Genomic DNA, 17,163 nt, shown 5'->3' with positions numbered 1-17,163 from the left:
CCCCCCCAAAGGCCCCCAGCACCCCCAGACCCTGCTAAAACCCCCACAAGTTCCCCCCAGACCCTTCCCAAATCTCCCCCAAATGTCCTTAAGACCCCTCCCCAAATTCCCCTCACGACCCCTCCAGGACCCCTCACCTGTCCCTGCGCCTCCTCAGCAGCTCCCGGAGCCCCCCGTCCTCTCCCAGCGCCTCCCCCGCTCTCTCCAGCGCCTCCCGCAGGACCCGCCCGAGCCCAGGGCGGCTCCCGGGGGTCCCTGAGGGGGTCCCAGGGGGCGGGGGTGGAGGGGGCGCCCGTTCCATGCCTGGCCCCATAGTCAGGGGGCGACTCTTCGGGCTCGGCTCTGATTGGCTGGAGCGGTACGGGGAGGGCAGGAGTTGCTGAGGGGAGTTGGCCGGTGAATGGTCGCTTTCATAGAGGGCACAGTGATTGACATTAGATGGGCGGGGTAGGCAGGCTTTGCCGAGGGGAGGCGTGCGGTGATTGGTTGGATAGAGGCAAAGAAGGCGGGAGTTGCACAGGGGAAACACCCGCTGATTGGTTGGTTCAGCTCGAGAGAGGCGGGAGTAGCTGAGGAGAGGCGTGCGGTGATTGGTTGGTTTGGGGCGGGTGCGCCATGATTCATTATTTTGGGAGATGAAGCGTGGTGATTGGATGGTTTTGGAGCGGAGCACGTCACTATTGGCTTGGAAATGCCCAGCATTTTTTAGGGAACACACCCAGTTCTTTGGGGAAAAACTCTTGGATTTTTAGGGAAAAATTCCCGTTTTTTGCAGCAGACACATTCCCGAATTTTTTGAACCCACAGGACCCCAAATAACCAAAAAACCCCAAAATACTCAAAATAAACCCCAAAGAACCCCAAAACACCCCAAACAAATTAAGATAAACCTAATAAAACAAAAAAAAAAGTCAACCCACACCCAAAAATCCCCAAATGATTTCAAACACACCTAAAAAAACCCTATATACACCAACATTAACCACAAGAACTCCAAATAATTCCAAATAAACCCACATAAACCCAAATAACCCAAACAAACACAAATACTTCCAAATACACCCAAATAATTCCAAATAACCCCAAATAAACAGAAATAAACCAAGTAAAAACCAAGATAAACCCGAAATAGTCATAAATAACCCCAAATAAACCCAAATAAAGCCCAGTTCCTACCATCTTCACCCCAAAACAGATCCCGACCAATCAGAACGCGCGGCACTGATGACAATCCACTTGCTGGGCACAAACTCAGAGCACTGGCCCCGCTCAGCGATTTTCAGCCAATCAGCGCCCGGCCCGACTCTGACTCATCACTTGCCAGCCACTGACCAAGGCCTCTCACTGCGGTAAATCATCAGAGAAAGCGCGGGGTAATTTTCAGCCAATCAGAGTGTGTCTCGCTGATGACTCATCAGTTGCCAGGAGCGGAATTTGGGGAGGGGGGGAAGGTGACCCTGGGGATGGGCTGGGGACCCCAAATAAATCCAAAACGGGGTCCGGATCCCAAAACGGAGAAGGAGGGGCCTGGAGCACCCAAAACCAAACACAGGAGAGGTGATTGGGGGAACGATCGGAAAGGGGAGAGTGGGGAAAAGAGGGGGGTGGGAGACCAAAATTGAGGTGGGAGGGGAATGGGACCCCCAAATTGAGGTGGGAGGGGGATGGGGCACCCAAATTGAGCTGGGAGGGGTGTGGGATCCCAAAACTGAGCTGGGAGGTGGATGGTACACCCCAAATTGAGCTGCGATAGGGGTGGGAACCCAAACAGCATGAAGCCAATTTTGTTCCTGGACTATGTAAAGTACTTTATGGATATGCAAAAAGTCTAGGAATATGCAACAGGCTGATGTAATGGGAGACAAGGACCATTGGGCAAAGGTTGTTATGGCGACAAGACCTCCCAGTTATTTTCAGGGACACCCCTTAATTAATCTGGTTGAATTACATCAGCCTGTTGCATATTCATAGACACTCATGCATATCCATAAACTAATCTACATATTCCAGGAACTATTTTACATGGCCCATCCTTGGAGGTGTCTCCCCATTTCAGGAGCCTCCACTGAAATGGAAAATGAAAACCCTCTCCCTTTGATGATGATGATGATGATTATTATTATTATTATATTAATCAATTTTGAAATTAAGGGGCTCTCAGGCAAAGATACGGGAGTAGAAATAACAGTTCTTTATTAGGAAAAATTAAAAATACAAATGCGGTAGTACAAACAAAAAAAAAACAGTGACAGAGTCAGAATCCTCTGGGAATCCAGTGAAAAAGGTTGATCCTCTAGGAATCCAGCGGAGAATGTGGCTGATCCTTTGCAATCCAGTGGGAAAAAGGGCTGATCCTTTGGGAATCCATTTCTTATCCCCCAAAGATAGGGCAAAGGCAGGGCCATGGAGTTTTTATTGGGTATCCCAAGGGTGGAATTGGGGTTGCGGTCAGGGGAGGAGTTCTTAGCAACACAAGAAGGGTGAGATCAAATTCTTGCCTCTTAGCAACAGCAGCACTCCACACAGAACCTGTCCCCAAATCCTAAATTCCCTCTAAAACAACTGAGAAATTATGGAACTGCAGATATATTCGAACCTTCATTTAACCCAGTTTTGGGTGTTTTTAAAGGATGAAAGTGAAGCAGAGGAAAATTAAGGCCAAACCAAAAGGCAAAGAAGCCAGGTGTGTTCCCAACATGGATCACAGGGAATGTGAGTGACCAGGGCTGTGCCCAAAGTGCCTCCTCCAGTGGGGGGTGGAGCTGGAGCAGCACACGAAGCTCTGCCTGCACTCGGGGCACTCACACGGCTTCCCTTAGTGGCGCCTCCGTTGGTGTTGGGTCAAGTGAGAGCTCCTGGAGAAGCTCTTCCCACACTGGGGACACTCATAGGGCCTCGCCCCAGTGTGGATGCGCCGGTGGGAGATGAGGTGGGAGTTGTGCTTGAATCCCTTCCCACAGTCGGGGCATTGGAAGGGCCTCTCCTCTCTGTGAATCCAATAGTGCTGGAGGAGATAGGAGCTGATCTTAAACCTCTTCCCACACTTGGAACACTCATAGGGCCTCTCCCCAGTGTGGGTCCTCTGGTGCGTGATCAGGCTGGAGCTCTGGCTGAAGAACTTCCCGCACTTGGAACACTTGTACGGCCTTTCTCCAGTGTGGATCCTCTGGTGCTTCATGAGGCTGGAGCTCTGGCGGAAGCTTTTCCCACACTCCCCACATTCATGGGGCTTTTCCCCAGTGTGGATCCTCTGATGCGTGATCAGGTGGGAGCTCCGGCTGAAGCACTTCCTACACTCAGAACACTCATAGAGCTTCTCTCCAGCGTGGATCCTCTGGTGTACGATCAGGTGGGAGCTCTGGCTGAAGCTCTTCCCACACTCCCCACACTCATAGGGCTTCTCCCCAGTGTGGATCCTCTGGTGCTTGATCAGTTCGGAGTTCCACCTGAAGCTCTTCCCACACTCCACGCACGTGTGGGGCTTCTCCCCATCATGGAGCTGCTCATGGAGCACCAGCTCCGAGCTCTGCCTCCGTCTCTGGCCGCCTTCCCAGCCCAGGCTGTCTCTTTCCCCCTCAGGTCCCCGCCAGTTGCGTTTGCAGCCCCTCCTCGTGTGGCATCTCCGGGGCTTTTCCTCCCCGTTGGCTTCCTGCGCCGTGGAGCCGCTCAAAACGGCCTCTTCCACCAGGTTCTGCAGTGGGCATTTGTCCTCCCTGCTCTCCATGCTCAGCTCCTGCTCTGGGGGAGGAAGGACAAGGACAGGATGGGATTTGCCTCTGTGCCACAGGCAAGGGCAAGGAGATCCCCCCAGGGCTGAGCTGCAGCCGGGGCCGTGCTGGGCTGGGAGATGGAGCAGCACAGAGGGGAAAGGGGCACTGACTTCCTCCTCACCTGCCTCAGTGTCCCGGGGCATCTTCCTCTTCCTCGCAGCCTCACAGGCTTTGGCAATGGGAAATCCTGGTTTGGGGAAAACAAGGGATGAGCGGGACAGATGGAGACGAGAGATCTCTGCAGCCAGGTCGTGGAACTTGAGGTTTATTGCAAAGGGCCTGGGTGCAGGGCCCTGCTTGGAGCTGCCAGGCACAGCTCGGAGCAGGCCCGAGAGAAGAGAGGGGTAGAGAGGATGAGAGGGTAAAAGAGTAAGACAGGCAAGAGCGTAAGAGAGTAAGGTTCCTGTTAGAACACAATAAATTTTGTTCTGTGTTGAATATTCTATTTCTCACCAACCAATCTAGTAGAAGATACAAATCCTGCAGCATTTACATACAGCCTGTAAGAATCATTACATCACCATACTGTGTTACATTTTACACCCTAAAAACTCCTCTTTGGACTCCTTCTGCTGAGCTAGTAGGGTCTGGATCTGTCTGCAAGCAGAGGGAATTGTTTCATCAAAAGGGGATTACCTTCAGTTGGGCCACACCATTGTTTTCCAGTTGTTCACTAACTGAGGTATCTCAGAGCTTGCTTTCATTTTAATCTTCCTTATACTTTCTATATTCTCAACATCTTTTGCAAGACAATCGTATTTATAAGGTTTTCCTCTTTCATCTTCCCCAACACACATTGAGTTTGAAGGTCCCTCTGCCCAAGTCCATCTCTACAATCACTGGCCACCTGGGCTCCAGAAAAACCTCCCAAACACCCAGATTCAGCCCTGAAAAAGCCTCCCAGGAGCTCCCGGTCCCTGGTCCCTCCCCTCTGGTGTTCAGGAGGTTCCCCCCTGTCCCAGCTGCTGGGGGTCATGCTTGGATTAGGGGTCCCCATTCTCCTCGGTGCCCGCCCTGCCCAGGCTGCTGGCAGTCCCAGCAATCCCAAAAGCTCCCCTCGATTTGCTCTCCCCATTTCAGGATGCCGGGGCTGCTTGGGCTCCCGGGCTCCCTTCTCCCCTCATTCTCTGCTCTGGGCTGCAGCGGCTCCAAGGAGTCCCCCCTGCCCCTCTCCAGGCTCTTGAGGCTCCCGCCAATGGCGCCGCTCCCCCCTCTCTGGGCTCCCCCCTTTGGGCTCCTGGGGGACACAGGGCTCTGCTCCTCCAGGCTGCCTCTGCCGGCAGCCGCCACCACCACCCCCCGATGTACCCCCGAGGGGCCTTTTCCGCTAAGCCTTGGACTCCTTCATTCTCCAAACATCCCCCCAAAAACCCAACCCAGGGACACCCCGATGTATCTGGGGCGAGCTCCCCCTCCCCACTCACCGGCGCGATGGGGGGGCGATGATCCCACAGGTGGGGGCAGCGAATTCAGGCAGGGATCGACGACATGGTTCCCTCAGCTCAGCCTTGATCCACCTTTGTCCCTCTTCTTCCTCTTCCTCCCACTCCACCCCTTCCTTCCCCCCTCCTCCTCTGTCTTATCTCCACCTCCTTCGCCTCTACCACCCCTGCTTTTCCATCCCTTCTCCTCTTCCTCCTCCCTAACCCCACATCCTTCTCCTCCTTCCATTGCTGCTCTCTCTCTGCCGCCATCCCTCCTCTTCCATCCCTCCTCCCCCTCCTCCTCCCCTCTAACCCCACCTCCTCCTTCCCCTTCATCCCTGCCCTTCCCTGCCTCCTCCTCCTCCGCCAGCAGCAGCCACACCCTCGGTGCCCCTTTCCCACAGCCCTCGCAGCCCGCGGCAGGAGCGGGGATGGAGCGGGGACAGGTCGGGATGAGCAGCGCGGGGCTCTCGGCTGCTCCAGACACTGCGGGCAGGGGGAACCCGGCCCGGGCCAAAGGAGAGGCAAACTGGGCAAACTGGGGACAGAGTACAAAGCTAAGGATGCAGCAGAAAATGGAGCTGAAAGAGTTATGTTAATTTTAACTCCAAACGAGGAAAAACTGGAAATTCCAAAGTTTAGGGAAGCCAAGAAAAAAGAATTAAACAAGATAGGAAGTAAACAAGATAAATCAGGGAACTGGAAACTTCTTGATGGAAAACAATTACTTAATAAAATGATTGCTTACTAGGAAAATATTAGAAGACATGCATCAGAAAACACACTGGGGTACTCAAGCTTTGTGTCATCATTTTTTAAGGAACTATGGGCGCACTGGGATTTTTGGAGTAGCAGAGCAAGTAACTGAAAGATGCTTAATTTGCCAAAGGATAAATAAAAAGGTGATGAGAAAAACAAGATTAGGAGATTGTGAGTTAATGCACAGACCATTTCAAAGTATCCAAGCAAAAGTTGAGATTTGTTAGGCTCTGGATTTATTCGTTAAAAAAAACTGTTTAATCTAGAAGAAAGAGAATATGCCATATGTCAGAGAGGAGATTTTAGCAGAATAAAAATATTTAAAGTATCAGAAACACCTGAGAAAAACAAGACAAGGAAAAGGGGAAATAAAAGGGAGGGGAAAAAGAGGAAAAATCAGAAAGAGAGTGGGATCCTCTGCAGGTCTTGCCCCCTCCATTCGCGGCCGAGGCGCCTGTCCCGGGTCCCGGTTCGCTGCCCGCCTCAGCTCCGCCTGCCCCGGTTTCCATCCCAGGTGCCGTCTCACTGCCCAGGGCAGCTCAACCTGCCCCGGCGCTGTCGCTCAATTTGTGTGCCCTGCTCCCACTGCCTGGCCCGTGGCCGCTCTGCCAGCCATGCTGGGGAAGATGGGGGTTGCTCTGTCCTGCCGCCTGCTCCGAGTTCACCGCGCCCACTGCACCCAGGGGGGGTCCCAGCCATCCCATCCCCGGCTGCCCTGGCCGTGCCACCTGCGCTGGGCACCGCCGCTGCTGCCGGGCTCTCCCACCCGCCTTTGCTCTGCCGGCAGCTGCTGGATGAGCCGCCATCAGCCATGTGGGGGCTGCCCACGCTCCGGGCTTGGGCTCCACGGGAAGATCCCCCTCTGACAATTCCGGCAGCAGACCCTGCCCACACTCCCACCGAGCCTCGGCGGGATATCCTCCCCTGACCCCGTCCGGCTCTGAGTTACGTCCCCTTGGTAACCACAGCTCTGGCTGTCCAGAGAAATTTTCTCTCTCTCTACAGGAAGCACCTTATCAATACACTACGAGCTCAGTTAAATGGCAGCCCTCTCCAAATTCTTTCCCAAAACACGGGAGAAAGGCTAGAGAAGGTAAAAAAGTGAAAGAGTTAGATGTAGGGATTGTTCTATTTCCGTTCAGAGAGGTTCCCATGGGAGGGATGCGCTGCCCCGCCCCGCGGGAGCCACCAGCGCCCCTGCCGGCCGTGCCCGGAACTGCACCCAAGGGCAAAGCGCCGCAGCCCAAAGGCCGGGACTGGGTCCGGGCTCTGTTTGCTGTCAGTGCCGCAGCTGTTGGTGTTTGTTTGCTTTATTATACACACTAGTAAAGAACTGGTATTCCTATTCCCATATCTTTGCCTGAGAGCCCCTAGATTTCACTAGTCTAAATACGAAAAGGGAGGGGGTTTGCATTCTCCATTCCAAGAGAGGCTTTCTCTGCCTTCCCAAGCAGACACTTCTCTTGTAAAGCAAGACAGACACCCACGGGCACTGAGGGGGCTGCAGGAGGGGCACAAGAAGGTCCTGCAGCACTTGGGCACAAAGGCACAGCAGGTGAATGCAAGAAGGGAGCAGCAAAAGGCCAAGCTGAAGGCAAAGGCCAGGGCACAGTTCCTACAGCCCCTGAGGGATCAACCCCAGGGCCCAAGGGGGCCCCAGCACCCAGGGCACGGGCTCGGCCACAAGCACCTGGCAGAGGCATTGTCCTCCTCGGCAGGGGAGAGCCCACCCAAACAGCCCCTGGCAAGGAACCAGGGCTCCAGCTGCAGGGCACAAGGACACTGCAAGCACAGACTGCAGCACCTTCAGGACCAGCAAGTCCACCCCTTGATGGACATGGATTGGCAGGGCTGTCACAGCTCCCATCACACAAAGGACCCTCCACACCGCAGCCCTTGAGAACATTCACGGTGGGTCTGCATTGAGTGGAGGCATTTCCTGATGGACACATGGGCCTCTCAATCCAGTCTGAATCTTAGACTTAAAGGGGAAGGGAAAGGAGTGGGAAAGATGAGCAGGTATGATTTGTTCAACTACTATTAGAAGCTGTGGAGGATAGGTTTGAAAGAAATGAATTTCTTTTTCTTCCTCCTGTGATTGTAATTATATAGGAAGGAATTTGAGAGCTGGATTTTAATACTGTAAAAGAGGTTACAGAGGGTAAATTTGTTCTACCTTTGTGCCAAAATCTTACAAGGCCCATGCTGAAGTGAACCCCAAAGTGTGGGCAGCCCCAGGGAAACAGGGAAAATTAGATATGGAGCCTCTAAAAATTACTTTACAGCAACCAGGACAAGCAATATCCTGTTATAAGAGAGGGAAGGAAGGGGTCACAGCCTGGTATTGAGTCCCTGTTAAAGGCAGAGCTTTTGGAGCCAAGGATGTCTCCCTACAACACTCCTATCCTGCCAGTCAACAAACTGGATGGATGGACAGGGGGAAGAAACACAGAATTTTGAAGTGTTAAAATGAAGGTTACCTGAGGTGGCTGGCCTGGGCCTTCCAGACAGAGAAAAAAAACTTGAAGTGTTATGAGCAAAAATTCGGTTAATATTTTTTTTATGAGAAAAAGTTTCAAAAAGGCAGCCTGACCACTGGCCCTGCCCAAGTTCTGTGTGTTTTGTTATTGTAATCACGGGTCGTTGAGGCTAATCGCTCCTTTTGTATCAGCAGAGCCTTGCCCGAGGCTAAGTTGTACCTTTCTCATACTGAACACACCTGAGAAGGTGGGGGGGGTTATGCAAAGTGACTCCAAGACCAATGCAGCATGGTCCTCTACTGTACTGAGAAGACCCCAAAAACAACGAGCCAAATAAGAGTTGAGAGACTGGAGTGATGTCTGGATGTGAGGAGCAGGGCGCTGGGCCTGCAGAGATGCGGGAAACCTTTGTCGTTCCTCACCCTGTCCTCCAGATCCCCCGGGCCAGGACTGGGAGGTCTGGGAGACCCGGACTGAGGTACCATCTTATGGGATCAGGAGACCCTGAAGGCTCCCAAGAGGATCTGATCCCCAGCTCTGCCCCTGGTGGACAGAGTTGTGCATATCCTCCTCCTCGGAGTTGCCTTGGGAGAGACGAGGGACACCGCAGACCGTCGAGCCGCCCAATCCTGAGCTGATCACTTTTTAATAAAGGCATTACACAGGAGAAGAAGTCTCCTGGCCCTTTTTGTTTATTTCAGAATTATAGGTGGATATTAAACAGGGTCTTGCCAAACGAATTCTTGTGCTAAAATATTTAACTCTATATATGATCTCCTACAGTTCAAGTCTGGCCTCAAGTTAAAGGTCTGACAACCAAAAGAGCCTCTAAATGGATGAGCAGGGCTCGCTTATTACAGTATGAAACTTGTTCAGTGGCACAGGACGATTGAAAACTGAGGACAGGGCAAGGGTTTAACCCAGCCTCCTGTTTGAACAGCCTGGAGAGGGGCTGGAAAGGAACCCAGGACTGCACTCAAGGGACAGAGCTCCAGATCCAGGCTGGGACAGATTGATGATGGGACATTCCCTGGCCTGAGGGAGAAAATGTGTTTGTGGATGGCTCTGCAAGGGCAGCAGAAAGGAAAAGAGCTACAAGACAGGCTGTTATTAAGGAAGGGGAATCAGACACAGCGCAGGTCACCGCCCCATGCTCAGCTCTACCCACGCAGCTGTGGGTGCTTGTGAGAGCCTGGCACTGAAATGCCCTGAGCAGGAAGGCTTCAATATCTTCTGCTGACACCATGGCACCTAACAGGGGGGCAAAAGCAATTCTCACTGCTTCAGCAACCACTGGAGCAGATATCAAGGCACATTCTCCCACAGGAAGCTGGGCTGGCACACAGCCTGCCCTGGCACTTTGCTGCTGCCAACACCCAGCCAGGACATCGGCTCCTGCCCAAGGAGTGCAAAGCAGCACCACTGGTGGCCAAGGGGCCCATGCCAAGTGTCCCTGAGGCCAGAAACAGCCGCCAGCACAGCTCAACACGGGGGGACCCCTCAGCCTGGCCTCAAGGGCTCTGGAGCTCCGGAGATTTGCACTTCCCGCCTGCAGCAGGAGGATGGGAGGCCGCCCCTGAGCCTGCCCTGAAGGCAACGCAGCAGCAGCCAGGGCTCCACAGCGGGCCAAGCCCCTGTGCCTGCCCACAGATCCTCGCCTGGAATCCTCTGCAATCCTGGCCACCCTCCTCGGCCATCTCCAGCCACTGGGGCCAAGCCTTGCTGCCACTGCTGCAGCTTCAGCGCTGGCTGGGCCTGCACTGCCACAGCTGCTGGGGAACACCACGGCACAATTCCACTCTGGGGCTCACTGATACCCACACTCTGGGCTGCCTGTCATTGCACTGCTGAAAAATGTACAGAGTTTGATTCTTCTAAATCTTCTTTCTCTGCTCAGGCTTGGTTTGTCTTTGCCTTGGGGAATTGAATTTTAAAGCTTTTATTTAAGGGGTGTTACACCACTCAATGGAGATGAGTTTAACATCCCAACAGACTGGGAACAGCCCAAAAGACACCCACAGAGATAACGACCAGCAACAAAACATCAACATTGCCCAGCAGCAGGAAGAGAAGCTTCATTCCCGGCAGCCTCCAGAGGAGCTTTAGAAATGCAAATGAACACTGCTGGGCAAAGTGTGGACAACGTACCTGGGTCTCTTGCCCGGGGCAGGAATTGGGCTGATTCCCTCTGCCCCTCACCCCAAGCTCTGCCTGCTGGCACTGATGGAATTTGCACAGCTCAAGGCAGAGCCCAGGGGGAGGATATCTGACCCTGCAACAGAAACTGGTGAAGCTGCAAAGAGAAACAGCAAATGGAGAATGTTGGGAAAACTTCACTATAAACAAATGGGGGGAATCAGCCCTCTGCCCTCTCCAACATGTGCTGTCACTGTCTGTGTTATATAGGGTATATTAGAGCACTGGGGATTTTTTGCTACCAAAAATTCAGGGAAATCAGTTGGGAATCCAAGGATTTGATGAATTAGAGAAAGGCATTCAATTGATGCAGCCCTGGCTGGAGAGAGCAGCCAAAAACAGGGAAAAGATGAACAGCCAGCAGAACAATCCTACAACACCATGGACCAGCCCCTGGGAACCCGAACCAATTCATATCAGGAGCCACAGAAACCATTTCTCATTTCAATGGCATCATTAGATTACAAGCTGCCCTCGCAATAATAACCAACCAAACAGCTCCAGCTCCTGACCTTCCTGCTGACCAACCCACTGAAATGAGGAACACAACACTTTACACATGGGATGGGATCAGATCATCTGTTAGCAGAAAAATAGGGGTTAGTGGAAAATTAAATGTCTCAAACTGCTGTTGGCAAAGAGATGACAAAGGAAACGCGGTGAAAAACAAAACAACAACGGAAACAAGAAAGCAGCTCATGTATTGGTCCAAACATGGAAAGGATGGGAATGGGACACGGTTTTGTGGCTCCCTGGCAGACCATGGGTTAAACGAATGCTGTTGCGCTCTGATGCGCTACAGCAACTCTCATCTTTCGACCATGCTCCACACCTTGAGAGTGCAGCTCATTCAGCAGCTGAGGGAGGGGCCAGGGACTTGTAGATAAGGAAGTAACGGGCGAAACCACCAGCTTCAATAAATGTTAATTAGTAACATGGACTGCTGCTCACGGAAAGACCCGCTAAATTCCTGAACTTCGAGAAGAAAAAAAACATAACAGAGCCATGAATATCGGCTGTTCTACAAAAGTGGGGGTGCACATTAACGAGGACATGCAGTTGCCGGATCGGGAGGTCTGAACCTTCCAAGCACCTCTGCCAGTGGGCAAAGGGAGAGGGCGACGAGGCCAGCAAAATGAGAATAAAAAAGGGGCTGCGAACTACAACAACAGCAGAGACCGCACGGTAAATGCCCCTCGGCCTCTCCCTCTGCTCAGCAATAAAGTCACTTTTACAGGACTCCTCTGTCTCCTCTGCGCACAGCAACCTCCGGCCACGGGAATTTCCCCGCACAGCCCCGGGCACGGGACAGCCCCCTCTGTCCCAGCCACAGCAACCGGGCCGAGCCAGCGCTGCTCCGCCAGCGGCTCCTGCCGAGGCAGCGGCCGCAAGGAGACCGCGGGCAGCCGCTCCCGCAGCGCCCTCACGCCAGCGGCAACACGCGCCGGACACGGCACAACGAACCCGCCTGAGGCCCCTGCCGCCCCCGAGGCCCGCAGCCAGCCCCGAGCCCCCGCACAACCCAGCGCGGCTCGCACCTGCGCTGCGGCCTCCTCCGAGCTCCGCCGCCGCCTCACCGCGCTCTGGCCGCTGCCGCCGCTCACGGGACCGCACAAACGCTCCGACAATGGCGCCACTGCCCAGCCACGGCCGCCCTCAGCCCGCCACCGGGCCCTGCTCCGCCCCGCTCCCACCAATCAGCGCGCCACAACCACGACTGACGGCACCATCGCCCAATCGCTGCCAGGGGCGGGCTCTGCACACGGCACAGGCCCGTCCCCGCTCTCAGGGCGCCCCGGGCTGCGTGAGGGCAGAGCCGGAGCTGAGGAACAGCCCTAGAACGGGCCCGGGCCCGAGGGGATTGAGCTGAAAACACAAACAAACTTCTCCGCACCTCCCGCCACGGCTTTCCCGGCACTGCGGCTCCGGTGGCTCCGGCTTCGAGGAAAGCCCTCAGTTTTCCTACCCCTAATTAGGCGCATTAGTGCACCGCTTTAATTTACCGCAAGAAAAGGAAAACTGCCCAAAGCTCTGTAGATGAGTGGGGGAAGGGAGCGATTTCTGACAAAAAGCTCCAAAATCGCAGACCAGAGTAATGAGAACTAAGTGAAGACCCTTAAATCCACTTTTCCTCCCATGCCTCCATTGTGAAAAACGCCCATCACTTTAAAAAAATAATTTAAAGCTTAATAGTAAAAAAATTGTCGTAAAAATAGTAATATAATTAGAGTAATAAAAATTTGAACAATTGAGATTAGGACAATACGAGACAATAAGAAGAAAGTTACGGAGGACCGGGTACCTTTTCTGGGCAAAATAAGCCCGAAAAAGGACACCCGTTAAAAGAGGATTAACCCTTAAAAACAATAGCCTGTTGCATATTCATACACCTCATACATGATGCATAAATTCCATTCAAACAAAGGATTCTGTCTGGTCAGTGTCAACTTCTGCCTCCTAATCCTCAGCGGCGTCTTCATGGCTGAGCAAGGCAGGAAGTTCGTTTCTTCTGATAAGAGAGCAGTAAATTCTCTTTCTCTGAAAGATTTAGGTGTCCTGTGGCTGCTATCTGGTGCAAGTACCTCATTCATTTCTTAAAAAAGTATCCCACATACATAGTTCCTACCTTAACTAGAAAACTGCATTTACCATACTGTTAAAATGTTGATACTGCCCTATTAATCACTACAACAAAATACATATAGTATTTTATATCTGCATAGAGACATATAATATGCACTTTTCGCAATAATATGCACTTTTCAATATGCCAAGGTAAAGGGATTCCTTTACTCTGTCAAACCACAAATAAAATAAATAAAAAGGCTGTCCCTGTTACAGCAAAAAATCTGATATGCCCACAAACACCACAAATGGGGGCGGGGGGGAATTCCTGGAATTCTTTCAATTTGCTTTAATGCACATAAATCACCACACTAGTTTTTCCACATAAAATGCTGCACTTGTTGCAAACAAAATCTTAAAATCTCACAGAACTATACAGTCCCAAGAATCAAATTACCACAATGCAGGGGAAAAACCCACACAGCTCTCCTGTACCTCAAGTCTTGGGAATCAACTTATAACAAGCTGTCTCTGTTACAGCTCTGACAGCCCACAAACACCAGTTTAAGTTAAAACCCTTCTAAAAGGGTGGCTTAACCCTCTTGACTCAGGCTCAATCTTAACACACAGCTTAACACAGATGACACACAACAAAAATTACCAGCTTGTTACAATTGTAACTTTTACACAATAGTCAGCAAAATCTCACACTACACCAGATGAATCCAAAGTTGCATCTTTGCAAACTCCACAAGGACAGGGACCACAAAGGCACCGTGTTAGCGTTTGATCCTCGCCTCCCAGGTCCCACAGGCAAAGGATTGGTTAACACCTGAACACAAAGCCTTATGAAAGAATGGTTATACTCAAACACCAGGTGTCACAGCAAATGCTGCTCCCCAAAACTAGAAAGTTCACACACACAAACTCACTGTGAAAGGGGTATTTCTTTCCACACACACAAACTCACTGTGAAAGGGGTATTTCTTTCCACACACACCAACTCAGTTATAACAACCTTAGACCAGCATTTGCCCTTACGACTGCTAGCCCCAGTTGGTGGCAAACTGAGCTCTCTATGCTGAAACAAATGGCAGTACCAAAAGCCCGAGCTCAGTACAACAGTTCAACAACTCTTTCTGCTGGCAACCAGATTTCAACTGCAACTTCAGCTTGCAAGCACACTACAGAGGCACAGATTGCACATGGACATCTCCCACGACTTACCAAAGGGCCTCTCCTGACCACGCCTTACCGGTCACTGTTTAAAACTGTCTCAATTTTTAAACATACCATTTTGTCTGGAGTTTTAGTACTCAGGGGTCCTTGTCTGCTGCTGGATGAACAGTCTGTGCAACAGAGACCACTCTTCCAGGAATATCCTGGGGGTGCTGTTGCAGAATGCGGCCTTTGTCGGGGATGAGCCATTTGTCAGGTGCAGGGAAAACTCGAGGCTCAACGTGAGTCGACAGCAAGTTCCGTTTATTGAAGAGAGCATCAGACACTTATACAGCAAGTAATAAGCTTATGAATATTCTGTAAGCCAAGCGAACTATTGGTTAAACTATACCATCAACTCTTCCTCATTCCTTTGGGCCTACATTCTCTATTTACCACGTCTCTCTGTCCACTTGTTATCATACCCAGCTAGGCCCAAGGACACGCTATCTTGCAGGTGCAAAAACTCCAACTAGCTGTGTTCGGTACTTTCCCAACTCCTGGTCGTCTAACAAGTGAATGTCTATGTGATTTCTGTCATGTAGCCACTTCTCTACAGGATGCACCAAGGGGGTCCATGACCTGAGCTGGTATCACAGCCCAGCAGAGCCTCCTCCTGGCTGGCTTTGTAACTGAATCATTAAAACTGAGGATCATGGACAAAGTCTCTCTAACTAGTCAAAAGTTAGAAAGTTGCATGTTTATTACACTGGTGGGCAGCACAGGGGAGTCATTCTCAAAATGCATGACTGCACTACATAAGGATTTTTGCCTTCTGTTTATTTCCCAAAATAATACATATACATAACCCCAGCACCTCCCATCCGTGCTTTGTATTAAAGTGAGATTATTAGTCTTTCACGCGTGCGCAATTCTTCTCTTGAATTGGGTCGGTGGTCTCAAATTGGGCCAGTGGTCCCAGGGATGAAGTCAGGAAGGTCTTCATCAGGTGCTGGGCATTGTTCTACTGGTTTCAATATGTTCCTATAATGGTTCACTTGCTCCACTTCTTTCTACAAATGAGCTCATAATATAACAATTAGCTTTAGCTTAAGCATCCAGTAATCATTAACCTAACATTGGTGTATCTAACTTCAACATGAATTGGTTCTAACACTCAGCTAAAATCCTAACCCTTTAAAATCATGATTCAGCAGGACTTAGCTGTCGTAGGAAGGGGACCAGGACACCAGGTGGTTCATCACAGGTCCAGTTTATTAAAGAAAGCATCAAACACTTATACAGCAAATAATAAGCTCATAAATATTCTGTAAGGCAAGCAATCTATTGGTTAAACTATACCATGAACTCTTCTTCATTCCTCAGGGGTTACATCTCTCTTTTCTCATGTCTCTTTCACTATTAGTTATCATACTGCAGCTAGGCCCAAGCATACACTATCTAGCAGGTGCAGAACTTGGAATTAGCCACGGCTTTGTACTTTTCCAGTCTGTAGTCAGGTAAATTTCCCAACACTTAGCAAAACATAAGATGTGAAAAAGGCTTTTGTGTAACTAAAAACAGTGTAAGGCCATCCACTGACCAGCCTGTCCAAGTAATAAGATAACCGTGACACAAAGCAGAGCACCAGAGGACAATTAGACAATACCATGTTAAAATTAGGGAGGCCATACTGCATCCTTATCAGAGGACGTGAAACAGCAGGATGGAGACACAAAAAAAAATATATTGACCTGACACACAGGATGTTGTGCAGATAAGCTGGAGTGTGAAGAAGTCTAAGAAAGAACTTTCCAAAACATCAGAAAGTTCACAAGAATTTTTGAATAATGCATGAAACACATGAATGTGCATATATCTCAGCAATGTAACAGTATAAAGATAACATTGTCTGTGTACACCCCTGTGTTCTTCGGCTGTTGGCCAAGAGCACTCCAGCGCATGGGAGGGGGGGAGAAAATATCATCCTTTTCTGGATTATTATTGTTATTGTTATTATTCTTATTCTCATTATTATTACTACTATTACTATTACTATTACTATTAAACTTTTAAAAACTCTAAGCAGTGAATTTTGTTTTTCACACCCTGAACAGGATCAGGACCCCCCTGAGTCCCCCATTCCTGTGAACGAGGACCCCCTGCACTGGATCCCAGCCAGGCCCTTATCTAGCACCAGGACCCCCCCAAACCCTGATTCCCAGGAAGGGACTCCCCCTGAACCCCCATTCCAGGGTACCAGGACCCCACTGCATGCCCTTATTCAACACCAGGACCCCTGTTCACCCCCATATCCGGGACTGGAACCCTCCCAAAGCCTCCATTCTCAGGCACAGGGACCCCCCTGCACCCCCTTATCTGTGGATATATCTTATCTGTGAATATATGTATTGTTATAACAGCAATAAGAATACAACAACTGAAATGTAGTGAGAATCCTATGTGTTACATAAGTGGGTCCTAGCTATTCTAAATGAGTCACAGCTGCGAAGTCCTTGGTTGGGCAGCAGCTGTGGCTCGTAAAGATAGCTGGGATAAAAGGGGTGGGTCGAGAGCCCAGGAGGAGCCCCTAAGAAGACACATGAAGAACTGTGCTGCAGAGAAAACAGCTTGCTACAGTATGGGACTTGAGAAATATGAATAACAACAAGAATGAAACACTTATCCAGCACAGGGCCCCCCTGCACCCCCTTATCCATCACCGGGATCCCCCTGCTTCCCCTCATCCAGCCCCAATACCCCCCCGCACCCCCTTTTTCTGGACCCCCCTTCCTGCCTTCCCCAGCCCCC

General features: G+C 50.9%; 1 pseudogene; it reads right to left on the bottom strand.

Annotated features, from left to right (window-relative positions):
• Positions 1–17,163, bottom strand: part of LOC134432722 (zinc finger protein 11-like) — a 246,541-nt pseudogene that overhangs the window by 52,896 nt on the left and 176,482 nt on the right.

This window comes from Melospiza melodia, assembly GCF_035770615.1.
Source record: "Melospiza melodia melodia isolate bMelMel2 chromosome 7 unlocalized genomic scaffold, bMelMel2.pri SUPER_7_unloc_1, whole genome shotgun sequence".
Taxonomy (NCBI): Eukaryota; Metazoa; Chordata; class Aves; order Passeriformes; family Passerellidae; genus Melospiza; species Melospiza melodia.
The sequence above is the reverse complement of the archived record's forward strand: the minus strand, read 5'-3'. Positions and strand labels throughout refer to the sequence as shown.